The following is a 14,569-nucleotide window of genomic DNA, read 5'->3' as shown; positions in this document are numbered from 1 at the left end:
TAGAGCTTTGGAAGGCTGACATGGGAGGAGGGTTTGAGGAAACGAGTTTGAGACCAGCTTGGGCAACACAGCAAGGCCTCGTTTCCACAAAAAATAAAAAAATTAGCTAGGCACAGTGGTTCGTGCCTACACTCCTAGCTACTTGGGCTGTGGCAGAATACTATTCATCACCCAGGAGACTGAAGTTACAATGAGCTATGATTGTGCCACTGCACTTCAGCCTGGGCAACAGAGGGGGTCTCTGTCTCTTTAAAAAAAATCAAACAAGGCAGCAGGGCACAGTGGCTCAAGCCTGTAATCCCAGTACTTTGGGAGGCTGAGGTGGGCAGATCACGTGAGGCCAGGAGTTCGAGACCAGCCTGGCCAACATGGCAAAACCTTGTCTCTGCTAAATATACAAAAATTAGCTCAGCATGGTGGCTTGTGCCTGCAGTCCCAGCTACTTGGGAGGCTGAGGCAGGAGAAGTGCTTAAACCTGGGAGGCGGAGAAAGAAAAGAGAAAGATGCACTCCTAATGAGCTGAAATCGTGCCACTGCACTCCAGCCTGAGTGACAGATCAAGGCTCCATATCACTAATTAATTAATTTCAAAGAAAGGTTCTCATTGAAGTTGTGTGTCTTTGATAAGTCCTGACGTTGCCATCAAGATCTTCAATGGATTCAGATACTGACTTAGCACTCGTACAATTCAGTGGCCCGAGACCCTATTCTCAATATAAATGAAAAAAAATTCACATCCAAACTTGGTAGGTCAGGTTGGGCATGGTGGCTCACATCTGTAATCCCAGCACTTTGGGAGGCCAAGGCAGGTGGATCACCTGAGGCAGAATTCAAGACCAACCTGGCCAACATAGTGAAACCCCGTCTCTACTGCGGGAGGCTCCGTCTCAAAAAAATAAAAATAAAAAACAAAGTCAGTGGGTCAAATGCTCTAATTGTTTCTTGGAAAGCCATATAAAATTTATTCAAAATATAATACACACCTGTAGAAATGCCTAACCACTTAGTGAAAGGCAGCTTATGACACGTAAATGTTCCAAATGCAAGGGTTAATGCATACGTCTTTAATATGCCAGCTCTATTGCTCAATATAAAGAAAAATGTGTTTAACAGTCCCATTTCAAATAAAAACACAGAAATATCAAATAGTCAATATAAACTTGCAATGGCATAGTATCAACTTCAGCAAGCTAAAAAGACGAGATTTAAATAAACCTCAAGCTAACTTAGAAGGTACACACCATCTGCCAAATTCTTTACACAGCAATAATAATCTTATCCCTCAGAAACACCTTGTAAACACTGGATACTCAATGATAGCGTAAAAAGCACGCATTATTGAACCTGATTTTTATATGAACAGAATTCACTAAAACTCTTTAAAATATTGAGAACAAATTAATTCAAATGGTGTCATATTCCCATAGAAGCAAAACTCAATCTTCAAGTCATACAGTTGTACGTCAGCATCTTACAGTCAGTGATAGTCATGCAGTAAACATTTTCAACCAAATAAGGATCTGACTTATTAAGAGAAAGATGCATTCCTAGAAAAATCCTTAAAATGTGGGAGCCCATGTTACATATTCCAATTCCTCTCCTTCCCAGCAGCTAATTTTCACGTACAGTTTAAGTACCCCAAATCTGAAATCTGAAACACTCCAATATCTGCAAGATTGACTGACTGACTGAGATGGAGTTTCACTCTTGTGGCCCAGGCTGGAGTGCAATGGTGCAATCTCAGCTCACTGCAACCTCCGCCTCCCGAGTTCAAGGGATTCTCCTGCCTCAGCCTCCCAGAGTAGCTGGGATTACAGGTGCCCGCCAGCACGCCCAGCTAACCTTTTTTTTTTTAAGGTAAAGACAAGGTTTCACTATCTTGGCCAGGCTGTTCTCCAACTCCTGACCTCAGGCAACCCACCTGCCTCGGCCTCCCAAAGTGCTGGGATTACAGGCGTGGGCCACCACACCTGACCCCAAATCTGCAAGTTTTAAAGCACCAACATGGCACTAAAAGGAAATGCTCAGGTTGAGTGAGGTGGCTCAGGCCTGTAATCCCAACACAACGTGGGCGGATCACCTGAGGTTTGGAGTTTGAGACCAGCCTGACGAACATGAAGAAACCCTGTCTCTACTGAAACTACAAAATTAGCCAGGTGTGGTGCCGCATGACTGTAATCCCAACTACTCGGGAGGCTGAGGCAGAAGAATCGCTTCAACCCAGGAGGCGGAGGTTGCAGTGAGTCAAGATCATGCCATTGCACTCCAGCCTGGGCAACAAGACTGAAACTCTGTCTGAAAAAAAAAAAAAAAGAAAAAAGGAAAAAAAAAAGGAAATGCTCATTGGGTCTATTTCAGGTATGGGATGCTTAACTAGTGAGCATAATGCAAATATTCCAAAATCTGAAAAAGCCCGAAGTCTGGAACACTTCTCATCCGAAGCATTTCCAGTAAGAGGCAGTCAACCTGCACCACAGAAAATGGTTTAAGGCTTTTGATACACTATTAAAAATGTAAATTACAAACAGGAAAAACAAAAGTTCAATTTAGTTTCAAATCAATTTCAGTTTAAACATTTGTTTATTCCATAAGCTAAAAAAATGTAAATTTGGTACATTTCTACATCAATGCTATATATAATTGAAATGCTTATTACAAGTATCAGTCCATGAAAACATCAAAATTGGCTGGATGTGGTGCCTGTAATCCTAGCGCTGTGGGAGGCTGAGGTGGGTGGATCACTTGAGGCCAGGAGTTTGAGATCAGCCTGGCCAACATGGTGAAATCTGTCTACTAAAATACAAAAAAATAGCCAGGCATGGTGGTGCACACCTGTAGTACCAGCTACTCGGGAGGCTGAGGCACAAGAATTGCTTCAACCTGGGTGGCAGAGGTTGCAGTGAGCCAAGATTGTACTACTGCACTCCAAGCAGCCTGGGCGACAGTGTGAGACTATCTCAAAACAAAACAAAAAAAACACACAAAATTGATCTTTGGAAAGATGGTCAATAAAATGGTGTTTTGCTTTCTTTACTTATACAAGGGTATACAGGGTATTGTTACTACTGTTCTCTCAATGAAATATTAATAAGAACAATGCCACATGGAAGACAAACAGCTAACAGTAATTCTAAAGCAGGAGTTAAGTTAGGGTTCCCACAGATAATCTAGAATTTAACCTGCTTTGATAATGTTAAGAGAAATGGATCTATACGCACATCCACCATTCTTAAATGGATATTTATGGCCTCAAACACACTGAACAAAAAATCTAAAAGATTAAAATTTTATTAAAATTGACAGGAGCATCACTCATGATAGCCAAAAGGTGAAAGCAGGTCGAGCACAGTAGCTCTTGACTGTAATCTGAACACTTTGGGAGGCTGAGGCAGAAGATCGCTTGAGCCCAGGAGTTTAGGACCAGCCTAGGCAACATAGCAAGACCCCATCTCTACAAAAAATAGAAACAGTCAGGTACGATTCGTGCGCACCTAGTCCCAGTTATGCAGGAGACTGACACAGGAGGATTGCTTGAGCCCTGGAAGTTGAGGCTAGAGTAAGCCATGATCCCGCCACTGCACTCCAGCTTGGGCGACAGAGCGAGACCTTATCTCAAAAAAAAAAAAAAAAAGTTACATGGATGTAAGCTAGGGATCAAACACTGTTAGGTATCAAGTATAGGCCTTTCATGGAGGCCTGTAATCAAAATACTTGGAATGGGGCAAATTGTTACATTAACCAGAAATGGAAATATTATTCCTGTCATTCATATACAATGTGCCTGGAAATACTGCTTTATTTTTTAGACAGAGTTTTGCTCTTGTTGCCCAGGCTGGAATGCAATGGTGCAATCTCGGCTCACTGCAACCTCCACCTCCCAGGTTCAAGCAATTCTCCTGCCTCAGCCTTCAGAGTAGCTGGGATTACAGGAATGCGCCACCACGCCCAGCTAATTTTTTTGTATTTTTAGTAGAGATGGGGTTTCACCATGTTGGTCAGGCTGGTCTCGAACTCCCAACCTCAGGTGATCCGCCCACCTCAGCCTCCCAAAGTCCTGGGATTACAGGCAAGAGCCACTGTGCCCAGCCTATCTTTTGAGATATTATTATCATTCTGTTGCCCATGCTGGAGTGCAGTGGTGCAATGAATCAGGGCTCGACCTCCTGCCTGGACTCAAATGATTCTCCCGCCTCAGCCTCCTGAGTAGCTGAAACTACAGGGGCACTCGACCATACACTGCTAGTATTTTGTATTTTTAGTAGAGAGAGGTCTAACTATCTTGTCCTGGCTGATCTCGAATTTCTGGACTCAAGAGAGCCTCCCAAACTGCTGGGATTGCAGGCCTCAATCACTGTGCCTGGCCTGCCTTGTTTTTTTTAGATATGAAAAACATAATTTATAGCTTAAAGATACTTCTTTTTCTTTTCTTTTCTTTTTTTTTTTTTTCTGGAGACGGAGTCTTGCTCTGTCACCCAGGCTGGAGTGCAGAGGTGTGATCACAGCTCACTGCAGCCTCCACCTCCCTGGTCCAAGCAACTTCCCTGCTGCAGCCTACCGAGTAGCTGGGATTACAGGCACACGCCACCACGCCCGGCTAATTTTTTTTGTATTTTTAGTAGAGATGGGGTTTCACCATGTTGGCCAGACTGGTCTCGAACTCCTGACCTCAGACAATTGCCTGCCTAGGCCTCCCAAAGTGCTGGGATTACAGGGGTGAGACATCGCACCAGGCCTTAAGTATATTTCTTACATTATCCTACCATGGTTTAATACTGACAAAAAATGATTTGGAATGCCTGTCAACTCTCTGAGATTAGACTGATAACTTTTGCTCCCATCTCTAACATTGCATTCTGTGGGATTTCTCATGAATTTGTTTTAGATGCAAGGATGTAAGTCTAAATATTTGCATTTTCTTTTCAAAATCATAAATGAAACAATCACCTCTGAGTAACACACTATCACCTAGTTCTGAAAATTTCTCAAGGAAATTAGGAAATAGAGTTTCTGCTCTGAATTCCATAGTCAAGGAACTATGAAAAGGCTCTAAACACCGCACATAAAGGGAAAAGTAGCAGAAATATTAAATTCCAAGAGCTTTTGCAGAATTGACGTGTTTTCTCACAACAGGAAGGGAAAGTGAGTTTGAACTGGACTTTGACTAGTTGGATTAAACTACACGTTCAAGAGATAAGTGAACAATGGCAATTCTCTATATTAGCAAGAAATAATCAGGAATTGACATTAAAGATGTTCATTCTCTCCAAATGCATCCATAGATCCAAAGCAATCTCAATAAAAATTTCAGGACAGTTTTTGTTGAAATTTGCCAGATTTCACTCTAAAATTTTTATGGAACAGCAAAAAACCAGAATAGCCAAACCTTTTAGAAACAAAGTTGGGGAGCTGGGTATGGTAGCTCACACATAATCCCAGCACTTTGGGAGGCTGAGACTGGCAGATCACTTGAGGTCAGGAGTTCGAGACCAGCCTGGCCAACATGGTGAAACCCCATCTCTACTAAAAATACAAAAATTAGCCAGGTGTGGTGGTGTGCACCTGTAATCCGGCAGGTGGAGTTTGCAGTGAGCTGAGATCGCACCACTGTACTCTGGCTGGGAGACACAGCATGACTCTGTCTCAAATAAATACATAAACCTTGACCCTTACCTCACCTCATATACAAAAATTGGGTAAAATGAATCACACGATGCTTTTTTCAGACAGGGTCTTTGTTGCCCAGGCTGGATTGCAGTGGTATTATGATCTTGGCTCACTGCAACCTCCACCTCCCGAATTCAAGCATTCCTCCCACCTCAGCTTCCCGGCAGTCAGGACTACAGGTGCATGCCACCACGCCTGGCTAATTTGTTTGTATTGTTTCCACCTGCCTTGGCCTCCCAGTGTTGGGATTACAATTGTGAGCTACTGTGCCCAGCCAAATCACAGATCTTAATGCAAGAGCTAAAACTATAAAGGTTCTATAAGAAAACTTAGAGAATATCTTTTTTTTTTTTTTTGAGACAGGGTCTTGCTCTGTCACCCAGGCTGGAGGGCAGTGGAGTGATCTAGGCTTACTGCAGTCTCTGCCTCCCCAGTTCAAGCAATTCACCAACACACCTGGCTAATTTTTGTATCTTTAGTAGAGATGGGGTTTCACCCTGTTGACCAGGCTCGTCTTGAACTGCTGACCTCAAGAGATCTGCCTGCCTCGGCCTCCCAAATTGCTGGAATTACAGGCGTGAGCCACTGTGCCCAGCCAAAAACTTACAGAAAATCTTAAGTGACCTTTGCATGACAAAGATTTCTTGAATACAACACAAAAAGCATCAACTATACAAAAAAAAAAATCAACACTGATTTTAATCAAAATCTGAAATTTTTGCTCTTCAAAAGACACCATTACAAAAATTAAAAAGGAAGCCACAGACAAAACACTTGCAAAATATACAGTTAACAAAATACTCCTGACTAGAATACAAAGAGCCCTTAGATCTCAATAAGGGAACAGCCCAATAAAAACTGGGCAGAATTGGCCGGGCATGGTGGGCTTACATGCCTGTAATCCTAGCGCTTTGGGAGGCTGAGGCGGGTGGATCACAAGGCCAAGAAATCGAGACCAGTGTGGCTAACATGGTGAAACCCTGTCTCTACTACTAAAAATACGAAAAATTAGCAGGGCGTGGTGGCACGCACCTGTAATCCCAGCTACTCAGGAGACTGAGGCAGGAGAATCGCTTGAACCCAGGAGGCAGAGGTTGCAGTGAGCCAAGATTGTGCCACCGCACTTCAGCTGGGGCAACAGAGCCAGGCTCCATCTCAAAAAAACAAAACAAAACAAACAAACAAAAAACAAAAAACTGAGCAAAATTTTTGAACAGACATTTCACCAAAAAACATACTGGCATGGCAAAGAACATGTAAGGAAATGTGATGGAACATAGAACAACACTACTCCACATGGAAATTAAGGCCGGGCGCAGTGGCTCATGCCTGTAATCCCAGCACTTTGGGAGGCTGAGGTGGGCTGATTACCAGGTCAGGAGTTCGAGACCATTCTGGCCAACATGGTGAAATCTTGTCTCTACTAAAAATACAAACAAATTAGCTGGGTGTGGTGGCACATGCCTGTAGTCTCAGCTACTTGGGAGGCTGAGGCAGGAGAATCGCTTGAACCCGAGAGACAGAGGTTGCAGTCAGCCAAGATCACGCCACTGCACTCCAGCCTGGGCGACAGAGCGAGACTCTGTCTTAAAAAAAAAACAAAGAAATAAATTAAAACCACCATGAGATGCTACTGTATATGCACTACAATAGCCAAACTAAAAACACTGTGTATGCCAAGTGTTAGCCGAGATGTGAAACATACTTATACACTGCTGGTGAGATTGACATCACCACTTTGGAATACAGTTGGATGCTTAAACATACACCAAAACATCCATATGTTCCGGGCGCAGTGGCTTACGAGTACAATCTCAGCACTGTGAGAGGCCGACGTGGACAGAACACCTGAGGTCAGGAGTTTGAGACCAGTCAGGCCAATATGGCGAAACTATCTCTATCACAAAAACAAAAATTATGCTGGTGTGGTGGTACATGCTTGTAATCCCCACCTACTCGGGAGGCTGAGGCACAAGAATCGCCTGAACCCAAGAGCCAGAGGTTGCAATGAGCCAAGATCATAACACTGCACTCTAGCCTAGGCGACAGAGTAGTGTGACTGTCTTAAAAAAAAAACAAATCCACACAATCCAGCCATTCCACTCTTACCAAACAAGTGACAACAAGCACATGTGGAGAGGGGCAGTGAAGGCGAAAGTAATTGGATAGAGGCAGATCTTGATTATACAGAGGTAGTTTCACGGGAGCATGCACAAGACAAACTTATCCAACTGTACACTTTAAACCTAATAAATAAGGCAAATACAAAAATTCTCAAAGGCCACTATCAATTAAAGGAAACATGTTAAATATCTTCAATACTACAGGAGATCTTTAGCAGGAGTGACCCTATTAGTTCCGTTTCTGAAACTTGACTTTGTGGTGAAAAAAATTGTAAAGGACACAGAAAAGCAGGTGTTAGTGAGCTCACTTAGGAAGGTATTTCAGAAATTTCAGGGTATTTTGAGACTGGTATATGGCAATTTGGTGAAATGCAGATATTTCATTAAGAACAGTTGGTAACCCACTACTTATTCATACTCAGCATATGTAAGCACAGGGCTTCCTATACATTAGCTCTAATGCCCAAAACCTTGCAACACAAACTGAAATATGAGGTCAAATAATGTAGCCAGTATTACGGTGCCAATAAATATACCACATGTCTCACGTCAAAGGAGAGCACTAAACAAAATTTTATGAGTGGATCAGCTTTGGTCTGCCGACTAAAGACATGAAACTGTACAACTCAGAAATTTTAGTGGCCCATCTACTTATAAAATCCAACCTGGCTGGGCACGGTGGCTCATGCCTATAATCCCAGCACTTTGGGAGGCCGAGGTGGGCAGATCACGAGGTCAGGAGATCGAGCCATCCTGGCTAACTCTACTAAAAAAAAAAAAAAAAAAAAAAACCCCACAAAAAATTAGCCAGATGTGGTGGCAGGCACATGTAGTCCCAGCTACTCAGGAGGCTGAGGCACGAGAATGGTGTGAACCCGGGAGGCAGAGTGTCCAGTGAGCCAAGATCTCGCCGCTACACTCCAGTCTGGGCGACAGAGCGAAACTCCGTCTCAAAATTAAACAAACAAACAAACAAACAAAACAAAAAAAAAACCAACCTTGGATGGTGGCCCATGCCTGTAATCCCAGCTACTCGGGAGGCTGAGGCAGGAGAATTGCTTGAACCTAGGAGGCGGAGGTTGCAGTGAGTGGAGACTGAGCTACTGCACTCCGGCCTGGGCAACAAGAGCGAAACTCTGCCTCGAAAAAACCAAACCAAACCATAACAAAAAAAAAATCAAACCTTGTAATTGTGATCTTTCCACTTTGGACTACTTTTTTCATAAATTCGCTTCTTCTCTATTCAATGTGAGCAAGTGTCGTTTTTTTTTTTTTTTTGAGACGGAGTTTCACTCTTGGTGCCCAGGGCCATAGTACAATGGCACGATCTCAGCTCACCGTGACCTCTGCCTCCCAGGTTCAAGCGATTCTCCTGCCTCAGCCTCCCCAATAGCTGGGATTACAGGCATGCACCACCACGCCTGGCTAATATTGTATTTGTAGTAGAGATGGGGTTTCTCCATGTTGGTCAGGCTGGTCTCGAACTCCAGACCTCAGGTGATCTGCCCGCCTCGGCCTCCCAAAGTGCTGGGATTACAGGCATGAGCCACCACGCCCTGCCTGTAAGTTTTATCAATCAATGAAATGATCTACAAGCCATACACATTAACTGATTAAAACAATCCCTTGGTTTAAATAAAAAGTACAGAAATACCTTTATATTGCATCATCTTTCCCCACCCCAGGAACAAAGGAGGCTTCCTCTTTTTTATGATTTGAATTATCTAAATGCCATTTTTAATCAATTAATTATTTTTTTAAATTTTATTTCAGAGTTTCACTCTTGTTGCCCAGGCTGGAGTGCAGTGGTGCTGTCTTGGCTCACTGTAACCTCCACCTCCCAGGTTCAAGCGATTCTCTTGCCTCAGCCTCTCAATTAGCTGGGATTAAAAGCACCTGCCACCACACTCAGCTAATTCTGATATTTTTAGTAGAGACTGGGTTTCACCACATTGGCCAGGCTAGTCTCGAACTGACCTCAGGTGATCTGTCCGCCTCGGCCTCCCAAAGTGCTGGGATTACAGGTGTAAGCCACCACACCCAGCCTAAATGCCATTTTTAAAAAGGGATGGGGAATTATCTGGATCATGACTCTGACAGAGAATCAACACCACTAGTAGTCCTACAGGATCTTTAAGACTTCAGTGATGGCTAGGGGTGGTGATATACCTGTAACCCCAGCACTTTGGGAGGCTGAGGTTGGAGCATCACTTGAGGCCAGGAGTTCAAGACCAGCCTGGACAACATAGGCAAACTATGTCTCTATCAAAATTAGAAAAACTTAGCTGGGTGTGGTGGCACATGCCTGTAGTCCTAGCTATTTTGGCAGGCTAAGGCGTGGTAACTGCTTGAGCTCAGGAGTTTAAGGCTGCAGTGTGCTATGATTGTGCCACTGTACTCCAGCATGGGTGATACAGTGAGATCCTGTCTCAAAACAAATGAATAAATAAAAGACTACCATGAATAGCAACCACTCTTAATTAGAGAATTCTTCCATTTGACCTATTAAAATTTCCCAGCCAGGCTTGGTGGCAATTTGGGACGGCAAAGTAGGAAGACTGCTTTAAACCCAGGAGTTTAAAACCAGCCTGGGCTTCACAGTGAGACTCTGTCTCTAAAAAAATTTTTTTTTAATTAGCTGGGCATGGTGGTGTGGACCCACAGTGCTAGCTACTCTCAAGGCTGAGGCAAGAGGGCAGGGTGCAATGGCTCATGCCTATTCACCTGAAGTTAGGAGTTCGAGACCAGCCTGGTCAACATGGCGAAACCCCGTACTTACTAAAACAAATACAAAAATTAGCCAGGCATGGTGGTGTGTACCTGTAATCCCAGCTACTTGGGAGACTGACGCAGGAGAATCACTTGAACCCAGGAGGCAGAGGGTGCAGTGAGCCAAGACTGTGCCACTGCACTCCAGCCTGGGTGACAGAGAGAGACTCTGTTTTACAAAAGAAAAAGAAAAAAAGCCTGAGGCAAGAGGATCACTGGAGCCCAGGAGTTCCAGGCTGCAGTGAACCATGATTGCACCACTGTACTCCAGCCTGAGCAAGAGTGAAACCCTACATCTTTAAAAAACAAAGAAAAAGCCAGGCGCGGTGGTTCACACATGTAATCCCAGCACTTTGGGAGGCCGAGGCGGGGGGATCATGAGGTCAGGAGATCAAGACCATCCTGGCTAACATCACCCCAGTGAGCCCAGATCACGCCACTGCACTCCAGCCTGGGCAACACAGCGAGACTCCATCTCAAAACAAAAACAGACAAAAAAAACAAAGAAAAAAAGACACTCTGAGCCCCAATATCAAGGAGCTTATAGTTTGGAGAATGGGGAATAAAGTGACTAAAACAGCCAAGTGTAATGTGGGGTGCGAGGGACAAAACACATAAAACACACACAAATAGACACATACTTATGGCCTAAAGCTAAATGAAAATCCAGAGAAATGTAATAAATTTTATATAACACAAATCTCAACTTATTTAAATGTTTTATTATCTTGCCCTTTCTCTTGCTATAAAAATATCTTTTGAAAAATTAAATGTTCTTTTAAACATCCTTACTTTCTAATTATGTCTATCTTTTGCTCTTTTTTTTTTTTGAAATGAAGTCTCACTCTGTTGGAGTACAATGGCGTGATCTCAGCTCACTGCAACCTCCGCCTCCCAGGTTCAAGTAATTCTCCTGCCTCAGCCTCCTGAGTAGCTGGGATTACAGGCGTGTTGCCACCACGCCCGGCTAATTTTTGTATTTTTAGTAGAGATAGGGTTTCTCCATGTTGGTAAGACTGGTCTCGAACTCCTGACCTCGTTATCTGCCTGCCTTGGCCTCCCAAAATGCTGGGATTACAGGCGTGAGCCACCGTGCCAGGCCTATCTTTTGCTCTTTAAAATTTTATTCTCCTGTGACCCACTGGTACAGGACACAGTAACGTATAACACAGCAAGAGACATCTAACCCACTCAAGAATCATGAGATTTTCCTGACAGTATTTATACAAGAGGCCTAAACTGAAAATGTCATTAACTTAAAAGAACATGTTGGCCAGGCGCAGTGGCTCATGCCTGTAATCTCAGCACTTTGGGAGGCTGAGGCAGGAGGACCAAAAGGTCAGGAAATCGAGACCATCCTGGCTAACATAGTGAAACCATCTCTACTTAAAAAAAAAAAAAAAAAAAAAAAAAAAAAAAATTAGCCGGGTGTGGTGGCGGGTGCCTGTAGTTCCAGCTACTCAGGAGGCTGAGACAGGAGAATGGCATGAACCTGGGAGGCAGAGCTTGCAGTGAGCCAAGATTGCACCACTGCACTCCAGCCTGGGCAACAGAGCAAGACTCCATCTCAAAAAAAAACAAAAAACAAAAAACAAAAAACAAACAAACAAAAAAACACCATGTAAAAATTAACATGCTGTGGACAAGAACCTAAAAGCAGATAAAAGAAATTCTAGATCAGAAAAAAAACGCAGGAATCTAATTTTGGCATACTCTTATGCAGTGAAACCCTTCCTTCCTTTAAAATACACCAGGCATTTCTTTCCAATTATGTGAACGAAACTTGGCTAAAGGGCTGGACTTAGACATCATTCTGTTCTTTTAGCTTGTGAAGCACTCATTATATACACCTAATTTGCTGCTGATTTATGATTCCTCTTTTACATGTGTTTTGTCTTCTCAACTATAACACTGTGACAACATACAGCACTTTGATGTATGTGTATATTTTTATAACCTTAATATTTAGTAGTAATTGGTACAAAGGAAACGCACAATATGCACCCCAGGTAAACAACTATATATGCTATGATAGTTGGACAAAGGGTATAGCTACAGTAAAAAGCAAAGAGAATACCTTTAAAAGACAGGACACTTACGGAAAAAGGAAATAAAATATTTTAAATTAATTTATGTAATTTCCAATACCAAAGTTACTTAAAGATGAAGGAAAATTAATGTTCAGAAGTTCTAGTGTATTTTGTGAAATAAATCTTTAGGTTAGAGAATCCTCCCAGTTAAAATTAAAAAGGTAATCATGTTGACTAGGTGTGGTGGCTGGCCAAAGTGGGAGGATTGCTCAAGCCCAGCAGCCAGCAGCATGGGCAACACAGCAAGACCCCATCCCTACAAAACATTAAAAAAACAAACAAACAAACAAACAAAAAACAAATTTAGTAGGGCATGCCTATGTTCCCAGCCACTTGGGAGGCTGAGGTGGGAGGATTGCTCGACCCCAGCTATTTGAAGCTGCAGTGATGGTGCCAATGCACTCCAGTCTGGGGAACAGAGTGAGAATCTGTCTCAACAAAAAAGAAAGAAAGAAAATTTTTTAAAATTAATTTTTTCTGTAACAAATGTAACTACAATGTTGATAAACTAGTATAATCACATCTATTTTCAACCTGGAAAAGATCTTCCAGAACCATCAAATGTGATAAAAAACAGAGATGCAGATTTAAGAACAAAAGGAGGATTTAAAATTACACAACAGTAAAATGGGACAGAAGTAAATCACCTTTTGTTGGTATGGCAGACCATGGCCAAAATTAAATCTGGGGCTCATAACACATGAGTAAAACAATAGTAGTAAAGAAACAAGGAATGACTACACTAAAGATCCCTGAAGAATAAAGTATGAAGGACCTACTTGGACCACATAGTCAAACTGTGCTTATTAATTTCTCAGTCCATCACAGAACATGATCTAAAATAGTTTCAGACCATAATAAAACATTTTAAAAAATGAGAACCTCTTTTAGGGCACACTATTTGCTCCTGCACTATCACTCTTAATCTATGATTTATGATGTATTAAAGATATTGCCACTAATAATACTTAATGTTCTTAAAAAAAGATACTGGCATTAAAATCTCATCACATTCAACTTTAAATATGCTCAAACTTTGTCAAGGTTTAAGTCAGATTAGCTAAGTAAATCCATGTCACTATTCTACCATGATGATGATAAGAGAATGCAGGTGAAGGATAATACTTAAAAGACAAATAATCAAAGAAATTAGACATATTTTAAATGAAAATACTGCTAGAAGTATCATGTGCCCCATAATAAAGTCAAGAAAAAAATTTATCTTTTTCAGATAAATGAAATACAGTAGGTAAAAAGGCAGTGTATCATAACTGAAATTAGCTAAATCGAAGAATCCCAAGAAACTAATCTTGCCTCATGTTTCTCAAAATACGACTACATTCCTCAAGGTAGCACAGACAGAAAAGTTAAATTACTCATTAACAGGTATCACTACACCTTCATTTTCTGATCTTTCTTCATTTCAGAAGCCAACCTCTTACAAGGCATTCCCAGAACCACAATAGACAAAACAGCTTTGAGATCTTTAGTACTTGGCTTTTCCATTCCCAAGTTAACCTTACATAAGGTTTTTCTTTTGTTTGTTTGAGACGGAGTTTCGCTCATTGCCCAGGCTAGAGTACAGTGGCACAATGATGGCTCACTGCAGTCTCAACCTCTTGGCTCAAGGGATCCTCCTACCTCACCCCACTGATACCCGTCCCCCGCCACCTGCACCAAAATACCTGGCTAATTTTTAAATTTTTTGTAAACACAGGGTCTCGCTATGTTACCCAGGATGGTCTCAAACTTCTGGCCTTAAAAGACCCTCCCACTTCAGCCTCACAAAGTCCTGGGATTACAGGCTTGAGCCACTGTGCCTGGCCCATATTTTATTTATGTATGTTTTTTTTTTGGAGATGGGGTCTTACTCTTGTCACCCAGGCTGCAGTGCAGTGGCAGGATCATGGCTCACTGCAGTCT

The 14,569-nt window shown here is 42.4% G+C and overlaps 1 protein-coding gene across 5 annotated transcripts in view; it reads right to left on the bottom strand.

Annotated features, from left to right (window-relative positions):
- The window catches only part of XPO1 (exportin 1), a 62,234-nt gene that overhangs the window by 31,224 nt on the left and 16,441 nt on the right, over positions 1 to 14,569 (bottom strand). The window lies entirely within an intron of this gene.

The sequence above is a fragment of the Symphalangus syndactylus genome, chromosome 14, assembly GCF_028878055.3.
Source record: "Symphalangus syndactylus isolate Jambi chromosome 14, NHGRI_mSymSyn1-v2.1_pri, whole genome shotgun sequence".
In the NCBI taxonomy this organism is placed as follows: Eukaryota; Metazoa; Chordata; class Mammalia; order Primates; family Hylobatidae; genus Symphalangus; species Symphalangus syndactylus.
This window is presented reverse-complemented; position numbering and strand designations above follow the sequence as displayed.